This window comes from Medicago sativa, chromosome 6, assembly GCF_051527215.1.
Source record: "Medicago sativa cultivar Bolivia chromosome 6, Bolivia_mono, whole genome shotgun sequence".
In the NCBI taxonomy this organism is placed as follows: domain Eukaryota; kingdom Viridiplantae; phylum Streptophyta; class Magnoliopsida; order Fabales; family Fabaceae; genus Medicago; species Medicago sativa.
Genome location: NC_140754.1, coordinates 47609727 through 47636239, shown reverse-complemented (window position 1 = coordinate 47636239; position 26513 = coordinate 47609727).

The following is a 26513-nucleotide window of genomic DNA, read 5'->3' as shown; positions in this document are numbered from 1 at the left end:
CTTGATACGAAACATGATATGTGAACCTATTTGGTTTTGTATTCGGCAAAATGAAATTATTTGAATGACCATTGTCCCAAAAATGAGATTTTAGCCTATATGGTTAAAAGTTTGATAAATATTAATGTTGAATTTGTCCCTCGATGTCCTTTATTGCGTAACATAATCTTTGAACCAATTTCGTTTTAAATTTAGTAAATAGAAAGTAATGAGATGACCCTTATCACGAAAACGAGATTTTAGCTTATATTGTTACATGTTTGTTAAATATGAAGGTTGAACATGTCCCTCGATGTCCCTTGATGCGAAACATGATATGTGAACATATTTGGTTTGAATTTCGATAAAATGAAAGTATTGAAATGACCCTTGTCGCGAAAATGAAATGTTAGCCTATGTGGTTAGAAGTTTGATAAACAGTGAGCTTGTCCCTCGATGTCCCTTGATGCGAAACATGATATGTGAACCTATTTGGTTTCATATTCGGAAAAATGAAAGTATTGGAATGACTTTGTCGCGAAAATGAGATTTTAGCCTATATGGTTAGAAGTTTGATAAAGGTTGAACTTGTCCCTCGATGTCCCTTGATGCGAAACATGATATGTGAACCTATTTGGTTTGAAATTCGGTAAAATGAAAGTATTGAAATGACCCTTGTCGCGAAAATGAAATGTTAGCCTATGTGGTTAGAAGTTTGATAAACAGTGAACTTGTCCCTCGATGTCCCTTGATGTGAAATATGATATGTGAACCTATTTGGTTTTATATTCGGAAAAATGAAAGTATTGGAATGACTTTGAGTTTATTGCCTATATGGTTAGAAGTTTGATAAAGGTTGAACTTGTCCCTCGATCTCCCTTGATACGAAACATGATATGTAAACCTATTTGGTTTTGTATTCGGCAAAATGAAATTATTTGAATGACCATTGTCCCAAAAATGAGATTTTAGCCTATATGGTTAAAAGTTTGATAAATATTAATGTTGAATTTGTCCCTCGATGTCCTTTATTGCGTAACATAATATTTGAACCAATTTCGTTTTAAATTTGGTAAACAGAAAGTCATGAGATGACCCTTATCACGAAAACGAGATTTTAGCTTATATTGTTACATGTTTGTTAAATATGAAGGTTGAACATGTCCCTCGATGTCCCTTGATGCGAAACATGATATGTGAACATATTTGGTTTGAATTTCGGTAAAATGAAAGTATTGAAATGACCCTTGTCGCGAAAATGAAATGTTAGCCTATGTGGTTAGAAGTTTGATAAACAGTGAGCTTGTCCCTCGATGTCCCTTGATGCGAAACATGATATGTGAACCTATTTGGTTTCATATTCGGAAAAATGAAAGTATTGGAATGACTTTGTCGCGAAAATGAGATTTTAGCCTATATGGTTAGAAGTTTGATAAAGGTTGAACTTGTCCCTCGATCTCCCTTGATACGAAACATGATATGTGAACCTATTTGGTTTTGTATTCGGCAAAATGAAATTATTTGAATGACCATTGTCCCAAAAATGAGATTTTAGCCTATATGGTTAAAAGTTTGATAAATATTAATGTTGAATTTGTCCCTCGATGTCCTTTATTGCGTAACATAATCTTTGAACCAATTTCGTTTTAAATTTAGTAAATAGAAAGTAATGAGATGACCCTTATCACGAAAACGAGATTTTAGCTTATATTGTTACATGTTTGTTAAATATGAAGGTTGAACATGTCCCTCGATGTCCCTTGATGCGAAACATGATATGTGAACATATTTGGTTTGAATTTCGATAAAATGAAAGTATTGAAATGACCCTTGTCGCGAAAATGAAATGTTAGCCTATGTGGTTAGAAGTTTGATAAACAGTGAGCTTGTCCCTCGATGTCCCTTGATGCGAAACATGATATGTGAACCTATTTGGTTTCATATTCGGAAAAATGAAAGTATTGGAATGACTTTGTCGCGAAAATGAGATTTTAGCCTATATGGTTAGAAGTTTGATAAAGGTTGAACTTGTCCCTCGATGTCCCTTGATGCGAAACATGATATGTGAACCTATTTGGTTTGAAATTCGGTAAAATGAAAGTATTGAAATGACCCTTGTCGCGAAAATGAAATGTTAGCCTATGTGGTTAGAAGTTTGATAAACAGTGAACTTGTCCCTCGATGTCCCTTGATGTGAAATATGATATGTGAACCTATTTGGTTTTATATTCGGAAAAATGAAAGTATTGGAATGACTTTGAGTTTATTGCCTATATGGTTAGAAGTTTGATAAAGGTTGAACTTGTCCCTCGATCTCCCTTGATACGAAACATGATATGTGAACCTATTTGGTTTTGTATTCGGCAAAATGAAATTATTTGAATGACCATTGTCCCAAAAATGAGATTTTAGCCTATATGGTTAAAAGTTTGATAAATATTAATGTTGAATTTGTCCCTCGATGTCCTTTATTGCGTAACATAATATTTGAACCAATTTCGTTTTAAATTTGGTAAACAGAAAGTCATGAGATGACCCTTATCACGAAAACGAGATTTTAGCTTATATTGTTACATGTTTGTTAAATATGAAGGTTGAACATGTCCCTCGATGTCCCTTGATGTGAAACATGATATGTGAACATATTTGGTTTGAATTTCGGTAAAATGAAAGTATTGAAATGACCCTTGTCGCGAAAATGAAATGTTAGCCTATGTGGTTAGAAGTTTGATAAACAGTGAGCTTGTCCCTCGATGTCCCTTGATGCGAAACATGATATGTGAACCTATTTGGTTTCATATTCGGAAAAATGAAAGTATTGGAATGACTTTGTCGCGAAAATGAGATTTTAGCCTATATGGTTAGAAGTTTGATAAAGGTTGAACTTGTCCCTCGATCTCCCTTGATACGAAACATGATATGTGAACCTATTTGGTTTTGTATTCGGAAAAATGAAATTATTTGAATGACCATTGTCCCAAAAATGAGATTTTAGCCTATATGGTTAAAAGTTTGATAAATATTAATGTTGAATTTGTCCCCCGATGTCCTTTATTGCGTAACATAATATTTGAACCAATTTCGTTTTAAATTTGGTAAACAGAAAGTCATGAGATGACCCTTATCACGAAAACGAGATTTTAGCTTATATTGTTACATGTTTGTTAAATATGAAGGTTGAACATGTCCCTCGATGTCCCTTGATGCGAAACATGATATGTGAACATATTTGGTTTGAATTTCGGTAAAATGAAAGTATTGAAATGACCCTTGTCGCGAAAATGAAATGTTAGCCTATGTGGTTAGAAGTTTGATAAACAGTGAGCTTGTCCCTCGATGTCCCTTGATGCGAAACATGATATGTGAACCTATTTGGTTTCATATTCGGAAAAATGAAAGTATTGGAATGACTTTGTCGCGAAAATGAGATTTTAGCCTATATGGTTAGAAGTTTGATAAAGGTTGAACTTGTCCCTCGATCTCCCTTGATACGAAACATGATATGTGAACCTATTTGGTTTTGTATTCGGCAAAATGAAATTATTTGAATGACCATTGTCCCAAAAATGAGATTTTAGCCTATATGGTTAAAAGTTTGATAAATATTAATGTTGAATTTGTCCCTCGATGTCCTTTATTGCGTAACATAATCTTTGAACCAATTTCGTTTTAAATTTAGTAAATAGAAAGTAATGAGATGACCCTTATCACGAAAACGAGATTTTAGCTTATATTGTTACATGTTTGTTAAATATGAAGGTTGAACATGTCCCTCGATGTCCCTTGATGCGAAACATGATATGTGAACATATTTGGTTTGAATTTTGATAAAATGAAAGTATTGAAATGACCCTTGTCGCGAAAATGAAATGTTAGCCTATGTGGTTAGAAGTTTGATAAACAGTGAGCTTGTCCCTCGATGTCCCTTGATGCGAAACATGATATGTGAACCTATTTGGTTTCATATTCGGAAAAATGAAAGTATTGGAATGACTTTGTCGCGAAAATGAGATTTTAGCCTATATGGTTAGAAGTTTGATAAAGGTTGAACTTGTCCCTCGATGTCCCTTGATGCGAAACATGATATGTGAACCTATTTGGTTTGAAATTCGGTAAAATGAAAGTATTGAAATGACCCTTGTCGCGAAAATGAAATGTTAGCCTATGTGGTTAGAAGTTTGATAAACAGTGAACTTGTCCCTCGATGTCCCTTGATGTGAAATATGATATGTGAACCTATTTGGTTTTATATTCGGAAAAATGAAAGTATTGGAATGACTTTGAGTTTATTGCCTATATGGTTAGAAGTTTGATAAAGGTTGAACTTGTCCCTCGATCTCCCTTGATACGAAACATGATATGTGAACCTATTTGGTTTTGTATTCGGCAAAATGAAATTATTTGAATGACCATTGTCCCAAAAATGAGATTTTAGCCTATATGGTTAAAAGTTTGATAAATATTAATGTTGAATTTGTCCCTCGATGTCCTTTATTGCGTAACATAATATTTGAACCAATTTCGTTTTAAATTTGGTAAACAGAAAGTCATGAGATGACCCTTATCACGAAAACGAGATTTTAGCTTATATTGTTACATGTTTGTTAAATATGAAGGTTGAACATGTCCCTCGATGTCCCTTGATGCGAAACATGATATGTGAACATATTTGGTTTGAATTTCGGTAAAATGAAAGTATTGAAATGACCCTTGTCGCGAAAATGAAATGTTAGCCTATGTGGTTAGAAGTTTGATAAACAGTGAGCTTGTCCCTCGATGTCCCTTGATGCGAAACATGATATGTGAACCTATTTGGTTTCATATTCGGAAAAATGAAAGTATTGGAATGACTTTGTCGCGAAAATGAGATTTTAGCCTATATGGTTAGAAGTTTGATAAAGGTTGAACTTGTCCCTCAATCTCCCTTGATACGAAACATGATATGTGAACCTATTTGGTTTTGTATTCGGCAAAATGAAATTATTTGAATGACCATTGTCCCAAAAATGAGATTTTAGCCTATATGGTTAAAAGTTTGATAAATATTAATGTTGAATTTGTCCCTCGATGTCCTTTATTGCGTAACATAATCTTTGAACCAATTTCGTTTTAAATTTAGTAAATAGAAAGTAATGAGATGACCCTTATCACGAAAACGAGATTTTAGCTTATATTGTTACATGTTTGTTAAATATGAAGGTTGAACATGTCCCTCGATGTCCCTTGATGCGAAACATGATATGTGAACATATTTGGTTTGAATTTCGATAAAATGAAAGTATTGAAATGACCCTTGTCGCGAAAATGAAATGTTAGCCTATGTGGTTAGAAGTTTGATAAACAGTGAGCTTGTCCCTCGATGTCCCTTGATGCGAAACATGATATGTGAACCTATTTGGTTTCATATTCGGAAAAATGAAAGTATTGGAATGACTTTGTCGCGAAAATGAGATTTTAGCCTATATGGTTAGAAGTTTGATAAAGGTTGAACTTGTCCCTCGATGTCCCTTGATGCGAAACATGATATGTGAACCTATTTGGTTTGAAATTCGGTAAAATGAAAGTATTGAAATGACCCTTGTCGCGAAAATGAAATGTTAGCCTATGTGGTTAGAAGTTTGATAAACAGTGAACTTGTCCCTCGATGTCCCTTGATGTGAAATATGATATGTGAACCTATTTGGTTTTATATTCGGAAAAATGAAAGTATTGGAATGACTTTGAGTTTATTGCCTATATGGTTAGAAGTTTGATAAAGGTTGAACTTGTCCCTCGATCTCCCTTGATACGAAACATGATATGTGAACCTATTTGGTTTTGTATTCGGCAAAATGAAATTATTTGAATGACCATTGTCCCAAAAATGAGATTTTAGCCTATATGGTTAAAAGTTTGATAAATATTAATGTTGAATTTGTCCCTCGATGTCCTTTATTGCGTAACATAATATTTGAACCAATTTCGTTTTAAATTTGGTAAACAGAAAGTCATGAGATGACCCTTATCACGAAAACGAGATTTTAGCTTATATTGTTACATGTTTGTTAAATATGAAGGTTGAACATGTCCCTCGATGTCCCTTGATGCGAAACATGATATGTGAACATATTTGGTTTGAATTTCGGTAAAATGAAAGTATTGAAATGACCCTTGTCGCGAAAATGAAATGTTAGCCTATGTGGTTAGAAGTTTGATAAACAGTGAGCTTGTCCCTCGATGTCCCTTGATGCGAAACATGATATGTGAACCTATTTGGTTTCATATTCGGAAAAATGAAAGTATTGGAATGACTTTGTCGCGAAAATGAGATTTTAGCCTATATGGTTAGAAGTTTGATAAAGGTTGAACTTGTCCCTCGATCTCCCTTGATACGAAACATGATATGTGAACCTATTTGGTTTTGTATTCGGCAAAATGAAATTATTTGAATGACCATTGTCCCAAAAATGAGATTTTAGCCTATATGGTTAAAAGTTTGATAAATATTAATGTTGAATTTGTCCCTCGATGTCCTTTATTGCGTAACATAATATTTGAACCAATTTCGTTTTAAATTTGGTAAACAGAAAGTCATGAGAAGACCCTTATCACGAAAACGAGATTTTAGCTTATATTGTTACATGTTTGTTAAATATGAAGGTTGAACATGTCCCTCGATGTCCCTTGATGCGAAACATGATATGTGAACATATTTGGTTTGAATTTCGGTAAAATGAAAGTATTGAAATGACCCTTGTCGCGAAAATGAAATGTTAGCCTATGTGGTTAGAAGTTTGATAAACAGTGAGCTTGTCCCTCGATGTCCCTTAATGCGAAACATGATATGTGAACCTATTTGGTTTCATATTCGGAAAAATGAAAGTATTGGAATGACTTTGTCGCAAAAATGAGATTTTAGCCTATATGGTTAGAAGTTTGATAAAGGTTGAGCTTGTCCCTCGATCTCCCTTGATACGAAACATGATATGTGAACCTATTTGGTTTTGTATTCGGCAAAATGAAATTATTTGAATGACCATTGTCCCAAAAATGATATTTTAGCCTATATGGTTAAAAGTTTGATAAATATTAATGTTGAATTTGTCCCCCGATGTCCTTTATTGCGTAACATAATATTTGAACCAATTTCGTTTTAAATTTGGTAAACAGAAAGTCATGAGATGACCCTTATCACGAAAACGAGATTTTAGCTTATATTGTTACATGTTTGTTAAATATGAAGGTTGAACATGTCCCTCGATGTCCCTTGATGCGAAACATGATATGTGAACATATTTGGTTTGAATTTCGGTAAAATGAAAGTATTGAAATGACCCTTGTCGCGAAAATAAAATGTTAGCCTATGTGGTTAGAAGTTTGATAAACAGTGAGCTTGTCCCTCGATGTCCCTTGATGCGAAACATGATATGTGAACCTATTTGGTTTCATATTCGGAAAAATGAAAGTATTGGAATGACTTTGTCGCGAAAATGAGATTTTAGCCTATATGGTTAGAAGTTTGATAAAGGTTGAACTTGTCCCTCGATCTCCCTTGATACGAAACATGATATGTGAACCTATTTGGTTTTGTATTCGGCAAAATGAAATTATTTGAATGACCATTGTCCCAAAAATGAGATTTTAGCCTATATGGTTAAAAGTTTGATAAATATTAATGTTGAATTTGTCCCTCGATGTCCTTTATTGCGTAACATAATCTTTGAACCAATTTCGTTTTAAATTTAGTAAATAGAAAGTAATGAGATGACCCTTATCACGAAAACGAGATTTTAGCTTATATTGTTACATGTTTGTTAAATATGAAGGTTGAACATGTCCCTCGATGTCCCTTGATGCGAAACATGATATGTGAACATATTTGGTTTGAATTTCGATAAAATGAAAGTATTGAAATGACCCTTGTCGCGAAAATGAAATGTTAGCCTATGTGGTTAGAAGTTTGATAAACAGTGAGCTTGTCCCTCGATGTCCCTTGATGCGAAACATGATATGTGAACCTATTTGGTTTCATATTCAGAAAAATGAAAGTATTGGAATGACTTTGTCGCGAAAATGAGATTTTAGCCTATATGGTTAGAAGTTTGATAAAGGTTGAACTTGTCCCTCGATGTCCCTTGATGCGAAACATGATATGTGAACCTATTTGGTTTGAAATTCGGTAAAATGAAAGTATTGAAATGACCCTTGTCGCGAAAATGAAATGTTAGCCTATGTGGTTAGAAGTTTGATAAACAGTGAACTTGTCCCTCGATGTCCCTTGATGTGAAATATGATATGTGAACCTATTTGGTTTTATATTCGGAAAAATGAAAGTATTGGAATGACTTTGAGTTTATTGCCTATATGGTTAGAAGTTTGATAAAGGTTGAACTTGTCCCTCGATCTCCCTTGATACGAAACATGATATGTGAACCTATTTGGTTTTGTATTCGGCAAAATGAAATTATTTGAATGACCATTGTCCCAAAAATGAGATTTTAGCCTATATGGTTAAAAGTTTGATAAATATTAATGTTGAATTTGTCCCTCGATGTCCTTTATTGCGTAACATAATATTTGAACCAATTTCGTTTTAAATTTGGTAAACAGAAAGTCATGAGATGACCCTTATCACGAAAACGAGATTTTAGCTTATATTGTTACATGTTTGTTAAATATGAAGGTTGAACATGTCCCTCGATGTCCCTTGATGCGAAACATGATATGTGAACATATTTGGTTTGAATTTCGGTAAAATGAAAGTATTGAAATGACCCTTGTCGCGAAAATGAAATGTTAGCCTATGTGGTTAGAAGTTTGATAAACAGTGAGCTTGTCCCTCGATGTCCCTTGATGCGAAACATGATATGTGAACCTATTTGGTTTCATATTCGGAAAAATGAAAGTATTGGAATGACTTTGTCGCGAAAATGAGATTTTAGCCTATATGGTTAGAAGTTTGATAAAGGTTGAACTTGTCCCTCGATCTCCCTTGATACGAAACATGATATGTGAACCTATTTGGTTTTGTATTCGGCAAAATGAAATTATTTGAATGACCATTGTCCCAAAAATGAGATTTTAGCCTATATGGTTAAAAGTTTGATAAATATTAATGTTGAATTTGTCCCTCGATGTCCTTTATTGCGTAACATAATATTTGAACCAATTTCGTTTTAAATTTGGTAAACAGAAAGTCATGAGAAGACCCTTATCACGAAAACGAGATTTTAGCTTATATTGTTACATGTTTGTTAAATATGAAGGTTGAACATGTCCCTCGATGTCCCTTGATGCGAAACATGATATGTGAACATATTTGGTTTGAATTTCGGTAAAATGAAAGTATTGAAATGACCCTTGTCGCGAAAATGAAATGTTAGCCTATGTGGTTAGAAGTTTGATAAACAGTGAGCTTGTCCCTCGATGTCCCTTGATGCGAAACATGATATGTGAACCTATTTGGTTTCATATTCGGAAAAATGAAAGTATTGGAATGACTTTGTCGCAAAAATGAGATTTTAGCCTATATGGTTAGAAGTTTGATAAAGGTTGAGCTTGTCCCTCGATCTCCCTTGATACGAAACATGATATGTGAACCTATTTGGTTTTGTATTCGGCAAAATGAAATTATTTGAATGACCATTGTCCCAAAAATGAGATTTTAGCCTATATGGTTAAAAGTTTGATAAATATTAATGTTGAATTTGTCCCTCGATGTCCTTTATTGCGTAACATAATCTTTGAACCAATTTCGTTTTAAATTTAGTAAATAGAAAGTAATGAGATGACCCTTATCACGAAAACGAGATTTTAGCTTATATTGTTACATGTTTGTTAAATATGAAGGTTGAACATGTCCCTCGATGTCCCTTGATGCGAAACATGATATGTGAACATATTTGGTTTGAATTTCGATAAAATGAAAGTATTGAAATGACCCTTGTCGCGAAAATGAAATGTTAGCCTATGTGGTTAGAAGTTTGATAAACAGTGAGCTTGTCCCTCGATGTCCCTTGATGCGAAACATGATATGTGAACCTATTTGGTTTCATATTCGGAAAAATGAAAGTATTGGAATGACTTTGTCGCGAAAATGAGATTTTAGCCTATATGGTTAGAAGTTTGATAAAGGTTGAACTTGTCCCTCGATGTCCCTTGATGCGAAACATGATATGTGAACCTATTTCGTTTGAAATTCGGTAAAATGAAAGTATTGAAATGACCCTTGTCGCGAAAATGAAATGTTAGCCTATGTGGTTAGAAGTTTGATAAACAGTGAACTTGTCCCTCGATGTCCCTTGATGTGAAATATGATATGTGAACCTATTTGGTTTTATATTCGGAAAAATGAAAGTATTGGAATGACTTTGAGTTTATTGCCTATATGGTTAGAAGTTTGATAAAGGTTGAACTTGTCCCTCGATCTCCCTTGATACGAAACATGATATGTGAACCTATTTGGTTTTGTATTCGGCAAAATGAAATTATTTGAATGACCATTGTCCCAAAAATGAGATTTTAGCCTATATGGTTAAAAGTTTGATAAATATTAATGTTGAATTTGTCCCTCGATGTCCTTTATTGCGTAACATAATATTTGAACCAATTTCGTTTTAAATTTGGTAAACAGAAAGTCATGAGATGACCCTTATCACGAAAACGAGATTTTAGCTTATATTGTTACATGTTTGTTAAATATGAAGGTTGAACATGTCCCTCGATGTCCCTTGATGCGAAACATGATATGTGAACATATTTGGTTTGAATTTCGGTAAAATGAAAGTATTGAAATGACCCTTGTCGCGAAAATGAAATGTTAGCCTATGTGGTTAGAAGTTTGATAAACAGTGAGCTTGTCCCTCGATGTCCCTTGATGCGAAACATGATATGTGAACCTATTTGGTTTCATATTCGGAAAAATGAAAGTATTGGAATGACTTTGTCGCGAAAATGAGATTTTAGCCTATATGGTTAGAAGTTTGATAAAGGTTGAACTTGTCCCTCGATCTCCCTTGATACGAAACATGATATGTGAACCTATTTGGTTTTGTATTCGGCAAAATGAAATTATTTGAATGACCATTGTCCCAAAAATGAGATTTTAGCCTATATGGTTAAAAGTTTGATAAATATTAATGTTGAATTTGTCCCTCGATGTCCTTTATTGCGTAACATAATATTTGAACCAATTTCGTTTTAAATTTGGTAAACAGAAAGTCACGAGAAGACCCTTATCACGAAAACGAGATTTTAGCTTATATTGTTACATGTTTGTTAAATATGAAGGTTGAACATGTCCCTCGATGTCCCTTGATGCGAAACATGATATGTGAACATATTTGGTTTGAATTTCGGTAAAATGAAAGTATTGAAATGACCCTTGTCGCGAAAATGAAATGTTAGCCTATGTGGTTAGAAGTTTGATAAACAGTGAGCTTGTCCCTCGATGTCCCTTGATGCGAAACATGATATGTGAACCTATTTGGTTTCATATTCGGAAAAATGAAAGTATTGGAATGACTTTGTCGCAAAAATGAGATTTTAGCCTATATGGTTAGAAGTTTGATAAAGGTTGAGCTTGTCCCTCGATCTCCCTTGATACGAAACATGATATGTGAACCTATTTGGTTTTGTATTCGGCAAAATGAAATTATTTGAATGACCATTGTCCCAAAAATGAGATTTTAGCCTATATGGTTAAAAGTTTGATAAATATTAATGTTGAATTTGTCCCCCGATGTCCTTTATTGCGTAACATAATATTTGAACCAATTTCGTTTTAAATTTGGTAAACAGAAAGTCATGAGATGACCCTTATCACGAAAACGAGATTTTAGCTTATATTGTTACATGTTTGTTAAATATGAAGGTTGAACATGTCCCTCGATGTCCCTTGATGCGAAACATGATATGTGAACATATTTGGTTTGAATTTCGGTAAAATGAAAGTATTGAAATGACCCTTGTCGCGAAAATAAAATGTTAGCCTATGTGGTTAGAAGTTTGATAAACAGTGAGCTTGTCCCTCGATGTCCCTTGATGCGAAACATGATATGTGAACCTATTTGGTTTCATATTCGGAAAAATGAAAGTATTGGAATGACTTTGTCGCGAAAATGAGATTTTAGCCTATATGGTTAGAAGTTTGATAAAGGTTGAACTTGTCCCTCGATCTCCCTTGATACGAAACATGATATGTGAACCTATTTGGTTTTGTATTCGGCAAAATGAAATTATTTGAATGACCATTGTCCCAAAAATGAGATTTTAGCCTATATGGTTAAAAGTTTGATAAATATTAATGTTGAATTTGTCCCTCGAAGTCCTTTATTGCGTAACATAATCTTTGAACCAATTTCGTTTTAAATTTAGTAAATAGAAAGTAATGAGATGACCCTTATCACGAAAACGAGATTTTAGCTTATATTGTTACATGTTTGTTAAATATGAAGGTTGAACATGTCCCTCGATGTCCCTTGATGCGAAACATGATATGTGAACATATTTGGTTTGAATTTCGATAAAATGAAAGTATTGAAATGACCCTTGTCGCGAAAATGAAATGTTAGCCTATGTGGTTAGAAGTTTGATAAACAGTGAGCTTGTCCCTCGATGTCCCTTGATGCGAAACATGATATGTGAACCTATTTGGTTTCATATTCGGAAAAATGAAAGTATTGGAATGACTTTGTCGCGAAAATGAGATTTTAGCCTATATGGTTAGAAGTTTGATAAAGGTTGAACTTGTCCCTCGATGTCCCTTGATGCGAAACATGATATGTGAACCTATTTGGTTTGAAATTCGGTAAAATGAAAGTATTGAAATGACCCTTGTCGCGAAAATGAAATGTTAGCCTATGTGGTTAGAAGTTTGATAAACAGTGAACTTGTCCCTCGATGTCCCTTGATGTGAAATATGATATGTGAACCTATTTGGTTTTATATTCGGAAAAATGAAAGTATTGGAATGACTTTGAGTTTATTGCCTATATGGTTAGAAGTTTGATAAAGGTTGAACTTGTCCCTCGATCTCCCTTGATACGAAACATGATATGTGAACCTATTTGGTTTTGTATTCGGCAAAATGAAATTATTTGAATGACCATTGTCCCAAAAATGAGATTTTAGCCTATATGGTTAAAAGTTTGATAAATATTAATGTTGAATTTGTCCCTCGATGTCCTTTATTGCGTAACATAATATTTGAACCAATTTCGTTTTAAATTTGGTAAACAGAAAGTCATGAGATGACCCTTATCACGAAAACGAGATTTTAGCTTATATTGTTACATGTTTGTTAAATATGAAGGTTGAACATGTCCCTCGATGTCCCTTGATGCGAAACATGATATGTGAACATATTTGGTTTGAATTTCGGTAAAATGAAAGTATTGAAATGACCCTTGTCGCGAAAATGAAATGTTAGCCTATGTGGTTAGAAGTTTGATAAACAGTGAGCTTGTCCCTCGATGTCCCTTGATGCGAAACATGATATGTGAACCTATTTGGTTTCATATTCGGAAAAATGAAAGTATTGGAATGACTTTGTCGCAAAAATGAGATTTTAGCCTATATGGTTAGAAGTTTGATAAAGGTTGAACTTGTCCCTCGATCTCCCTTGATACGAAACATGATATGTGAACCTATTTGGTTTTGTATTCGGTAAAATGAAATTATTTGAATGACCATTGTCCCAAAAATGAGATTTTAGCCTATATGGTTAAAAGTTTGATAAATATTAATGTTGAATTTGTCCCTCGATGTCCTTTATTGCGTAACATAATATTTGAACCAATTTCGTTTTAAATTTGGTAAACAGAAAGTCATGAGATGACCCTTATCACGAAAACGAGATTTTAGCTTATATTGTTACATGTTTGTTAAATATGAAGGTTGAACATGTCCCTCGATGTCCCTTGATGCGAAACATGATATGTGAACATATTTGGTTTGAATTTCGGTAAAATGAAAGTATTGAAATGACCCTTGTCGCGAAAATGAAATGTTAGCCTATGTGGTTAGAAGTTTGATAAACAGTGAGCTTGTCCCTCGATGTCCCTTGATGCGAAACATGATATGTGAACCTATTTGGTTTCATATTCGGAAAAATGAAAGTATTGGAATGACTTTGTCGCGAAAATGAGATTTTAGCCTATATGGTTAGAAGTTTGATAAAGGTTGAACTTGTCCCTCGATCTCCCTTGATACGAAACATGATATGTGAACCTATTTGGTTTTGTATTCGGCAAAATGAAATTATTTGAATGACCATTGTCCCAAAAATGAGATTTTAGCCTATATGGTTAAAAGTTTGATAAATATTAATGTTGAATTTGTCCCTCGATGTCCTTTATTGCGTAACATAATATTTGAACCAATTTCGTTTTAAATTTGGTAAACAGAAAGTCATGAGATGACCCTTATCACGAAAACGAGATTTTAGCTTATATTGTTACATGTTTGTTAAATATGAAGGTTGAACATGTCCCTCGATGTCCCTTGATGCGAAACATGATATGTGAACATATTTGGTTTGAATTTCGGTAAAATGAAAGTATTGAAATGACCCTTGTCGCGAAAATGAAATGTTAGCCTATGTGGTTAGAAGTTTGATAAACAGTGAGCTTGTCCCTCGATGTCCCTTGATGCGAAACATGATATGTGAACCTATTTGGTTTCATATTCGGAAAAATGAAAGTATTGGAATGACTTTGTCGCGAAAATGAGATTTTAGCCTATATGGTTAGAAGTTTGATAAAGGTTGAACTTGTCCCTCGATCTCCCTTGATACGAAACATGATATGTGAACCTATTTGGTTTTGTATTCGGCAAAATGAAATTATTTGAATGACCATTGTCCCAAAAATGAGATTTTAGCCTATATGGTTAAAAGTTTGATAAATATTAATGTTGAATTTGTCCCTCGATGTCCTTTATTGGGTAACATAATATTTGAACGAATTTCGTTTTAAATTTGGTAAACAGAAAGTCATGAGAAGACCCTTATCACGAAAACGAGATTTTAGCTTATATTGTTACATGTTTGTTAAATATGAAGGTTGAACATGTCCCTTGATGCGAAACATGATATGTGAACATATTTGGTTTGAATTTCGGTAAAATGAAAGTATTGAAATGACCCTTGTCGCGAAAATGAAATGTTAGCCTATGTGGTTAGAAGTTTGATAAACAGTGAGCTTGTCCCTCGATGTCCCTTGATGCGAAACATGATATGTGAACCTATTTGGTTTCATATTCGGAAAAATGAAAGTATTGGAATGACTTTGTCGCAAAAATGAGATTTTAGCCTATATGGTTAGAAGTTTGATAAAGGTTGAGCTTGTCCCTCGATCTCCCTTGATACGAAACATGATATGTGAACCTATTTGGTTTTGTATTCGGCAAAATGAAATTATTTGAATGACCATTGTCCCAAAAATGAGATTTTAGCCTATATGGTTAAAAGTTTGATAAATATTAATGTTGAATTTGTCCCCCGATTTCCTTTATTGCGTAACATAATATTTGAACCAATTTCGTTTTAAATTTGGTAAACAGAAAGTCATGAGATGACCCTTATCACGAAAACGAGATTTTAGCTTATATTGTTACATGTTTGTTAAATATGAAGGTTGAACATGTCCCTCGATGTCCCTTGATGCGAAACATGATATGTGAACATATTTGGTTTGAATTTCGGTAAAATGAAAGTATTGAAATGACCCTTGTCGCGAAAATAAAATGTTAGCCTATGTGGTTAGAAGTTTGATAAACAGTGAGCTTGTCCCTCGATGTCCCTTGATGCGAAACATGATATGTGAACCTATTTGGTTTCATATTCGGAAAAATGAAAGTATTGGAATGACTTTGAGTTTATTGCCTATATGGTTAGAAGTTTGATAAAGGTTGAACTTGTCCCTCGATCTCCCTTGATACGAAACATGATATGTGAACCTATTTGGTTTTGTATTCGGCAAAATGAAATTATTTGAATGACCATTGTCCCAAAAATGAGATTTTAGCCTATATGGTTAAAAGTTTGATAAATATTAATGTTGAATTTGTCCCTCGATGTCCTTTATTGCGTAACATAATATTTGAACCAATTTCGTTTTAAATTTGGTAAACAGAAAGTCATGAGATGACCCTTATCACGAAAACGAGATTTTAGCTTATATTGTTACATGTTTGTTAAATATGAAGGTTGAACATGTCCCTCGATGTCCCTTGATGCGAAACATGATATGTGAACATATTTGGTTTGAATTTCGGTAAAATGAAAGTATTGAAATGACCCTTGTCGCGAAAATGAAATGTTAGCCTATGTGGTTAGAAGTTTGATAAACAGTGAGCTTGTCCCTCGATGTCCCTTGATGCGAAACATGATATGTGAACCTATTTGGTTTCATATTCGGAAAAATGAAAGTATTGGAATGACTTTGTCGCGAAAATGAGATTTTAGCCTATATGGTTAGAAGTTTGATAAAGGTTGACCTTGTCCCTCGATCTCCCTTGATACGAAACATGATATGTGAACCTATTTGGTTTTGTATTCGGCAAAATGAAATTATTTGAATGACCATTGTCCCAAAAATGAGATTTTAGCCTATATGGTTAAAAGTTTGATAAATATTAATGTTGAATTTGTCCCTCGATGTCCTTTATTGCGTAACATAATATTTGAACGAATTTCGTTTTAAATTTGGTAAACAGAAAGTCATGAGAAGACCCTTATCACGAAAACGAGATTTTAGCTTATATTGTTACATGTTTGTTAAATATGAAGGTTGAACATGTCCCTCAATGTCCCTTGATGCGAAACATGATATGTGAACATATTTGGTTTGAATTTCGGTAAAATGAAAGTATTGAAATGACCCTTGTCGCGAAAATAAAATGTTAGCCTATGTGGTTAGAAGTTTGATAAACAGTGAGCTTGTCCCTCGATGTCCCTTGATGCGAAACATGATATGTGAACCTATTTGGTTTCATATTCGGAAAAATGAAAGTATTGGAATGACTTTGAGTTTATTGCCTATATGGTTAGAAGTTTGATAAAGGTTGAACTTGTCCCTCGATCTCCCATGATACGAAACATGATATGTGAACCTATTTGGTTTTGTATTCGGCAAAATGAAATTATTTGAATGACCATTGTCCCAAAAATGAGATTTTAGCCTATATGGTTAAAAGTTTGATAAATATTAATGTTGAATTTGTCCCTCGATGTCCTTTATTGCGTAACATAATATTTGAACCAATTTCGTTTTAAATTTGGTAAACAGAAAGTCATGAGATGACCCTTATCATGAAAACGAGATTTTAGCTTATATTGTTACATGTTTGTTAAATATGAAGGTTGAACATGTCCCTCGATGTCCCTTGATGCGAAACATGATATGTGAACATATTTGGTTTGAATTTCGGTAAAATGAAAGTATTGAAATGACCCTTGTCGCGAAAATGAAATGTTAGCCTATGTGGTTAGAAGTTTGATAAACAGTGAGCTTGTCCCTCGATGTCCCTTGATGCGAAACATGATATGTGAACCTATTTGGTTTCATATTCGGAAAAATGAAAGTATTGGAATGACTTTGTCGCGAAAATGAGATTTTAGCCTATATGGTTAGAATTTTGATAAAGGTTGAGCTTGTCCCTCGATCTCCCTTGATACGAAACATGATATGTGAACCTATTTGGTTTTGTATTCGGCAAAATGAAATTATTTGAATGACCATTGTCCCAAAAATGAGATTTTAGCCTATATGGTTAAAAGTTTGATAAATATTAATGTTGAATTTGTCCCTCGATGTCCTTTATTGCGTAACATAATATTTGAACCAATTTCGTTTTAAATTTGGTAAACAGAAAGTCATGAGATGACCCTTATCACGAAAACGAGATTTTAGCTTATATTGTTACATGTTTGTTAAATATGAAGGTTGAACATGTCCCTTGATGCGAAACATGATATGTGAACATATTTGGTTTGAATTTCGGTAAAATGAAAGTATTGAAATGACCCTTGTCGCGAAAATGAAATGTTAGCCTATGTGGTTAGAAGTTTGATAAACAGTGAGCTTGTCCCTCGATGTCCCTTGATGCGAAACATGATATGTGAACCTATTTGGTTTCATATTCGGAAAAATGAAAGTATTGGAATGACTTTGTCGCAAAAATGAGATTTTAGCCTATATGGTTAGAAGTTTGATAAAGGTTGAGCTTGTCCCTCGATCTCCCTTGATACGAAACATGATATGTGAACCTATTTGGTTTTGTATTCGGCAAAATGAAATTATTTGAATGACCATTGTCCCAAAAATGAGATTTTAGCCTATATGGTTAAAAGTTTGATAAATATTAATGTTGAATTTGTCCCCCGATTTCCTTTATTGCGTAACATAATATTTGAACCAATTTCGTTTTAAATTTGGTAAACAGAAAGTCATGAGATGACCCTTATCACGAAAACGAGATTTTAGCTTATATTGTTACATGTTTGTTAAATATGAAGGTTGAACATGTCCCTCGATGTCCCTTGATGCGAAACATGATATGTGAACATATTTGGTTTGAATTTCGGTAAAATGAAAGTATTGAAATGACCCTTGTCGCGAAAATAAAATGTTAGCCTATGTGGTTAGAAGTTTGATAAACAGTGAGCTTGTCCCTCGATGTCCCTTGATGCGAAACATGATATGTGAACCTATTTGGTTTCATATTCGGAAAAATGAAAGTATTGGAATGACTTTGAGTTTATTGCCTATATGGTTAGAAGTTTGATAAAGGTTGAACTTGTCCCTCGATCTCCCTTGATACGAAACATGATATGTGAACCTATTTGGTTTTGTATTCGGCAAAATGAAATTATTTGAATGACCATTGTCCCAAAAATGAGATTTTAGCCTATATGGTTAAAAGTTTGATAAATATTAATGTTGAATTTGTCCCTCGATGTCCTTTATTGCGTAACATAATATTTGAACCAATTTCGTTTTAAATTTGGTAAATAGAAAGTCATGAGATGACCCTTATCACGAAAACGAGATTTTAGCTTATATTGTTACATGTTTGTTAAATATGAAGGTTGAACATGTCCCTCGATGTCCCTTGATGCGAAACATGATATGTGAACATATTTGGTTTGAATTTCGGTAAAATGAAAGTATTGAAATGACCCTTGTCGCGAAAATGAAATGTTAGCCTATGTGGTTAGAAGTTTGATAAACAGTGAGCTTGTCCCTCGATGTCCCTTGATGCGAAACATGATATGTGAACCTATTTGGTTTCATATTCGGAAAAATGAAAGTATTGGAATGACTTTGTCGCGAAAATGAGATTTTAGCCTATATGGTTAGAAGTTTGATAAAGGTTGAACTTGTCCCTCGATCTCCCTTGATACGAAACATGATATGTGAACCTATTTGGTTTTGTATTCGGCAAAATGAAATTATTTGAATGACCATTGTCCCAAAAATGAGATTTTAGCCTATATGGTTAAAAGTTTGATAAATATTAATGTTGAATTTGTCCCTCGATGTCCTTTATTGCGTAACATAATATTTGAACGAATTTCGTTTTAAATTTGGTAAACAGAAAGTCATGAGAAGACCCTTATCACGAAAACGAGATTTTAGCTTATATTGTTACATGTTTGTTAAATATGAAGGTTGAACATGTCCCTCAATGTCCCTTGATGCGAAACATGATATGTGAACATATTTGGTTTGAATTTCGGTAAAATGAAAGTATTGAAATGACCCTTGTCGCGAAAATAAAATGTTAGCCTATGTGGTTAGAAGTTTGATAAACAGTGAGCTTGTCCCTCGATGTCCCTTGATGCGAAACATGATATGTGAACCTATTTGGTTTCATATTCGGAAAAATGAAAGTATTGGAATGACTTTGAGTTTATTGCCTATATGGTTAGAAGTTTGATAAAGGTTGAACTTGTCCCTCGATCTCCCATGATACGAAACATGATATGTGAACCTATTTGGTTTTGTATTCGGCAAAATGAAATTATTTGAATGACCATTGTCCCAAAAATGAGATTTTAGCCTATATGGTTAAAAGTTTGATAAATATTAATGTTGAATTTGTCCCTCGATGTCCTTTATTGCGTAACATAATATTTGAACCAATTTCGTTTTAAATTTGGTAAACAGAAAGTCATGAGATGACCCTTATCATGAAAACGAGATTTTAGCTTATATTGTTACATGTTTGTTAAATATGAAGGTTGAACATGTCCCTCGATGTCCCTTGATGCGAAACATGATATGTGAACATATTTGGTTTGAATTTCGGTAAAATGAAAGTATTGAAATGACCCTTGTCGCGAAAATGAAATGTTAGCCTATGTGGTTAGAAGTTTGATAAACAGTGAGCTTGTCCCTCGATGTCCCTTGATGCGAAACATGATATGTGAACCTATTTGGTTTCATATTCGGAAAAATGAAAGTATTGGAATGACTTTGTCGCGAAAATGAGATTTTAGCCTATATGGTTAGAATTTTGATAAAGGTTGAGCTTGTCCCTCGATCTCCCTTGATACGAAACATGATATGTGAACCTATTTGGTTTTGTATTCGGCAAAATGAAATTATTTGAATGACCATTGTCCCAAAAATGAGATTTTAGCCTATATGGTTAAAAGTTTGATAAATATTAATGTTGAATTTGTCCCTCGATGTCCTTTATTGCGTAACATAATATTTGAACCAATTTCGTTTTAAATTTGGTAAACAGAAAGTCATGAGATGACCCTTATCACGAAAACGAGATTTTAGCTTATATTGTTACATGTTTGTTAAATATGAAGGTTGAACATGTCCCTCGATGTCCCTTGATGCGAAACATGATATGTGAACATATTTGGTTTGAATTTCGGTAAAATGAAAGTATTGAAATGACCCTTGTCGCGAAAATGAAATGTTAGCCTATGTGGTTAGAAGTTTGATAAACAGTGAGCTTGTCCCTCGATGTCCCTTGATGCGAAACATGATATGTGAACCTATTTGGTTTCATATTCGGAAAAATGAAAGTATTGGAATGACTTTGTCGCGAAAATGAGATTTTAGCCTATATGGTTAGAAGTTTGATAAAGGTTGAACTTGTCCCTCGATCTCCCTTGATACGAAACATGATATGTGAACCTATTTGGTTTTGTATTCGGCAAAATGAAATTATTTGAATGACCATTGTCCCAAAAATGAGATTTTAGCCTATATGGTTAAAAGTTTGATAAATATTAATGTTGAATTTGTCCCTCGATGTCCTTTATTGCGTAACATAATATTTGAACCAATTTCGTTTTAAATTTGGTAAACAGAAAGTCATGAGATGACCCTTATCACGAAAACGAGATTTTAGCTTATATTGTTACATGTTTGATAAATATGAAGGTTGAACATGTCCCTCGATGTCCCTTGATGCGAAACATGATATGTGAACATATTTGGTTTGAATTTCGGTAAAATGAAAGTATTGAAATGACCCTTGTCGCGAAAATGAAATGTTAGCCTATGTGGTTAGAAGTTTGATAAACAGTGAGCTTGTCCCTCGATGTCCCTTGATGCGAAACATGATATGCGAACCTATTTGGTTTCATATTCGGAAAAATGAAAGTATTGGAATGACTTTGTCGCGAAAATGAGATTTTAGCCTATATGGTTAGAAGTTTGATAAAGGTTGAACTTGTCCCTCGATCTCCCTTGATACGAAACATGATATGTGAACCTATTTGGTTTTGTATTCGGCAAAATGAAATTATTTGAATGACCATTGTCCCAAAAATGAGATTTTAGCCTATATGGTTAAAAGTTTGATAAATATTAATGTTGAATTTGTCCCTCGATGTCCTTTATTGCGTAACATAATATTTGAACGAATTTCGTTTTAAATTTGGTAAACAGAAAGTCATGAGAAGACCCTTATCACGAAAACGAGATTTTAGCTTATATTGTTACATGTTTGTTAAATATGAAGGTTGAACATGTCCCTCAATGTCCCTTGATGCGAAACATGATATGTGAACATATTTGGTTTGAATTTCGGTAAAATGAAAGTATTGAAATGACCCTTGTCGCGAAAATAAAATGTTAGCCTATGTGGTTAGAAGTTTGATAAACAGTGAGCTTGTCCCTCGATGTCCCTTGATGCGAAACATGATATGTGAACCTATTTGGTTTCATATTCGGAAAAATGAAAGTATTGGAATGACTTTGAGTTTATTGCCTATATGGTTAGAAGTTTGATAAAGGTTGAACTTGTCCCTCGATCTCCCATGATACGAAACATGATATGTGAACCTATTTGGTTTTGTATTCGGCAAAATGAAATTATTTGAATGACCATTGTCCCAAAAATGAGATTTTAGCCTATATGGTTAAAAGTTTGATAAATATTAATGTTGAATTTGTCCCTCGATGTCCTTTATTGCGTAACATAATATTTGAACCAATTTCGTTTTAAATTTGGTAAACAGAAAGTCATGAGATGACCCTTATCATGAAAACGAGATTTTAGCTTATATTGTTACATGTTTGTTAAATATGAAGGTTGAACATGTCCCTCGATGTCCCTTGATGCGAAACATGATATGTGAACATATTTGGTTTGAATTTCGGTAAAATGAAAGTATTGAAATGACCCTTGTCGCGAAAATGAAATGTTAGCCTATGTGGTTAGAAGTTTGATAAACAGTGAGCTTGTCCCTCGATGTCCCTTGATGCGAAACATGATATGTGAACCTATTTGGTTTCATATTCGGAAAAATGAAAGTATTGGAATGACTTTGTCGCGAAAATGAGATTTTAGCCTATATGGTTAGAATTTTGATAAAGGTTGAGCTTGTCCCTCGATCTCCCTTGATACGAAACATGATATGTGAACCTATTTGGTTTTGTATTCGGCAAAATGAAATTATTTGAATGACCATTGTCCCAAAAATGAGATTTTAGCCTATATGGTTAAAAGTTTGATAAATATTAATGTTGAATTTGTCCCTCGATGTCCTTTATTGCGTAACATAATATTTGAACCAATTTCGTTTTAAATTTGGTAAACAGAAAGTCATGAGATGACCCTTATCACGAAAACGAGATTTTAGCTTATATTGTTACATGTTTGTTAAATATGAAGGTTGAACATGTCCCTCGATGTCCCTTGATGCGAAACATGATATGTGAACATATTTGGTTTGAATTTCGGTAAAATGAAAGTATTGAAATGACCCTTGTCGCGAAAATGAAATGTTAGCCTATGTGGTTAGAAGTTTGATAAACAGTGAGCTTGTCCCTCGATGTCCCTTGATGCGAAACATGATATGTGAACCTATTTGGTTTCATATTCGGAAAAATGAAAGTATTGGAATGACTTTGTCGCGAAAATGAGATTTTAGCCTATATGGTTAGAAGTTTGATAAAGGTTGAACTTGTCCCTCGATCTCCCTTGATACGAAACATGATATGTGAACCTATTTGGTTTTGTATTCGGCAAAATGAAATTATTTGAATGACCATTGTCCCAAAAATGAGATTTTAGCCTATATGGTTAAAAGTTTGATAAATATTAATGTTGAATTTGTCCCTCGATGTCCTTTATTGCGTAACATAATATTTGAACCAATTTCGTTTTAAATTTGGTAAACAGAAAGTCATGAGATGACCCTTATCATGAAAACGAGATTTTAGCTTATATTGTTACATGTTTGTTAAATATGAAGGTTGAACATGTCCCTCGATGTCCCTTGATGCGAAACATGATATGTGAACATATTTGGTTTGAATTTCGGTAAAATGAAAGTATTGAAATGACCCTTGTCGCGAAAATGAAATGTTAGCCTATGTGGTTAGAAGTTTGATAAACAGTGAGCTTGTCCCTCGATGTCCCTTGATGCGAAACATGATATGTGAACCTATTTGGTTTCATATTCGGAAAAATGAAAGTATTGGAATGACTTTGTCGCGAAAATGAGATTTTAGCCTATATGGTTAGAATTTTGATAAAGGTTGAGCTTGTCCCTCGATCTCCCTTGATACGAAACATGATATGTGAACCTATTTGGTTTTGTATTCGGCAAAATGAAATTATTTGAATGACCATTGTCCCAAAAATGAGATTTTAGCCTATATGGTTAAAAGTTTGATAAATATTAATGTTGAATTTGTCCCTCGATGTCCTTTATTGCGTAACATAATATTTGAACCAATTTCGTTTTAAATTTGGTAAACAGAAAGTCATGAGATGACCCTTATCACGAAAACGAGATTTTAGCTTATATTGTTACATGTTTGTTAAATATGAAGGTTGAACATGTCCCTCGATGTCCCTTGATGCGAAACATGATATGTGAACATATTTGGTTTGAATTTCGGTAAAATGAAAGTATTGAAATGACCCTTGTCGCGAAAATGAAATGTTAGCCTATGTGGTTAGAAGTTTGATAAACAGTGAGCTTGTCCCTCGATGTCCCTTGATGCGAAACATGATATGTGAACCTATTTGGTTTCATATTCGGAAAAATGAAAGTATTGGAATGACTTTGTCGCGAAAATGAGATTTTAGCCTATATGGTTAGAAGTTTGATAAAGGTTGAACTTGTCCCTCGATCTCCCTTGATACGAAACATGATATGTGAACCTATTTGGTTTTGTATTCGGCAAAATGAAATTATTTGAATGACCATTGTCCCAAAAATGAGATTTTAGCCTATATGGTTAAAAGTTTGATAAATATTAATGTTGAATTTGTCCCTCGATGTCCTTTATTGCGTAACATAATATTTGAACCAATTTCGTTTTAAATTTGGTAAACAGAAAGTCATGAGATGACCCTTATCACGAAAACGAGATTTTAGCTTATATTGTTACATGTTTGATAAATATGAAGGTTGAACATGTCCCTCGATGTCCCTTGATGCGAAACATGATATGTGAACATATTTGGTTTGAATTTCGGTAAAATGAAAGTATTGAAATGACCCTTGTCGCGAAAATGAAATGTTAGCCTATGTGGTTAGAAGTTTGATAAACAGTGAGCTTGTCCCTCGATGTCCCTTGATGCGAAACATGATATGCGAACCTATTTGGTTTCATATTCGGAAAAATGAAAGTATTGGAATGACTTTGTCGCGAAAATGAGATTTTAGCCTATATGGTTAGAAGTTTGATAAAGGTTGAACTTGTCCCTCGATCTCCCTTGATACGAAACATGATATGTGAACCTATTTGGTTTTGTATTCGGCAAAATGAAATTATTTGAATGACCATTGTCCCAAAAATGAGATTTTAGCCTATATGGTTAAAAGTTTGATAAATATTAATGTTGAATTTGTCCCTCGATGTCCTTTATTGCGTAACATAATATTTGAACCAATTTCGTTTTAAATTTGGTAAACAGAAAGTCATGAGATGACCCTTATCACGAAAACGAGATTTTAGCTTATATTGTTACATGTTTGTTAAATATGAAGGTTGAACATGTCCCTCGATGTCCCTTGATGCGAAACATGATATGTGAACATATTTGGTTTGAATTTCGTTAAAATGAAAGTATTGAAATGACCCTTGTCGCGAAAATGAAATGTTAGCCTATGTGGTTAGAAGTTTGATAAACAGTGAGCTTGTCCCTCGATGTCCCTTGATGCGAAACATGATATGCGAACCTATTTGGTTTCATATTCGGAAAAATGAAAGTATTGGAATGACTTTGTCGTGAAAATGAGATTTTAGCCTATATGGTTAGAAGTTTGATAAAGGTTGAACTTGTCCCTCGATCTCCCTTGATACGAAACATGATATGTGAACCTATTTGGTTTTGTATTCGGCAAAATGAAATTATTTGAATGACCATTGTCCCAAAAATGAGATTTTAGCCTATATGGTTAAAAGTTTGATAAATATTAATGTTGAATTTGTCCCTCGATGTCCTTTATTGCGTAACATAATATTTGAACCAATTTCGTTTTAAATTTGGTAAACAGAAAGTCATGAGATGACCCTTATCACGAAAACGAGATTTTAGCTTATATTGTTACATGTTTGTTAAATATGAAGGTTGAACATGTCCCTCGATGTCCCTTGATGCGAAACATGATATGTGAACATATTTGGTTTGAATTTCGGTAAAATGAAAGTATTGAAATGACCCTTGTCGCGAAAATGAAATGTTAGCCTATGTGGTTAGAAGTTTGATAAACAGTGAGCTTGTCCCTCGATGTCCCTTGATGCGAAACATGATATGTGAACCTATTTGGTTTCATATTCGGAAAAATGAAAGTATTGGAATGACTTTGTCGTGAAAATGAGATTTTAGCCTATATGGTTAGAAGTTTGATAAAGGTTGAACTTGTCCCTCGATCTCCCTTGATACGAAACATGATATGTGAACCTATTTGGTTTTGTATTCGGCAAAATGAAATTATTTGAATGACCATTGTCCCAAAAATGAGATTTTAGCCTATATGGTTAAAAGTTTGATAAATATTAATGTTGAATTTGTCCCTCGATGTCCTTTATTGCGTAACATAATATTTGAACCAATTTCGT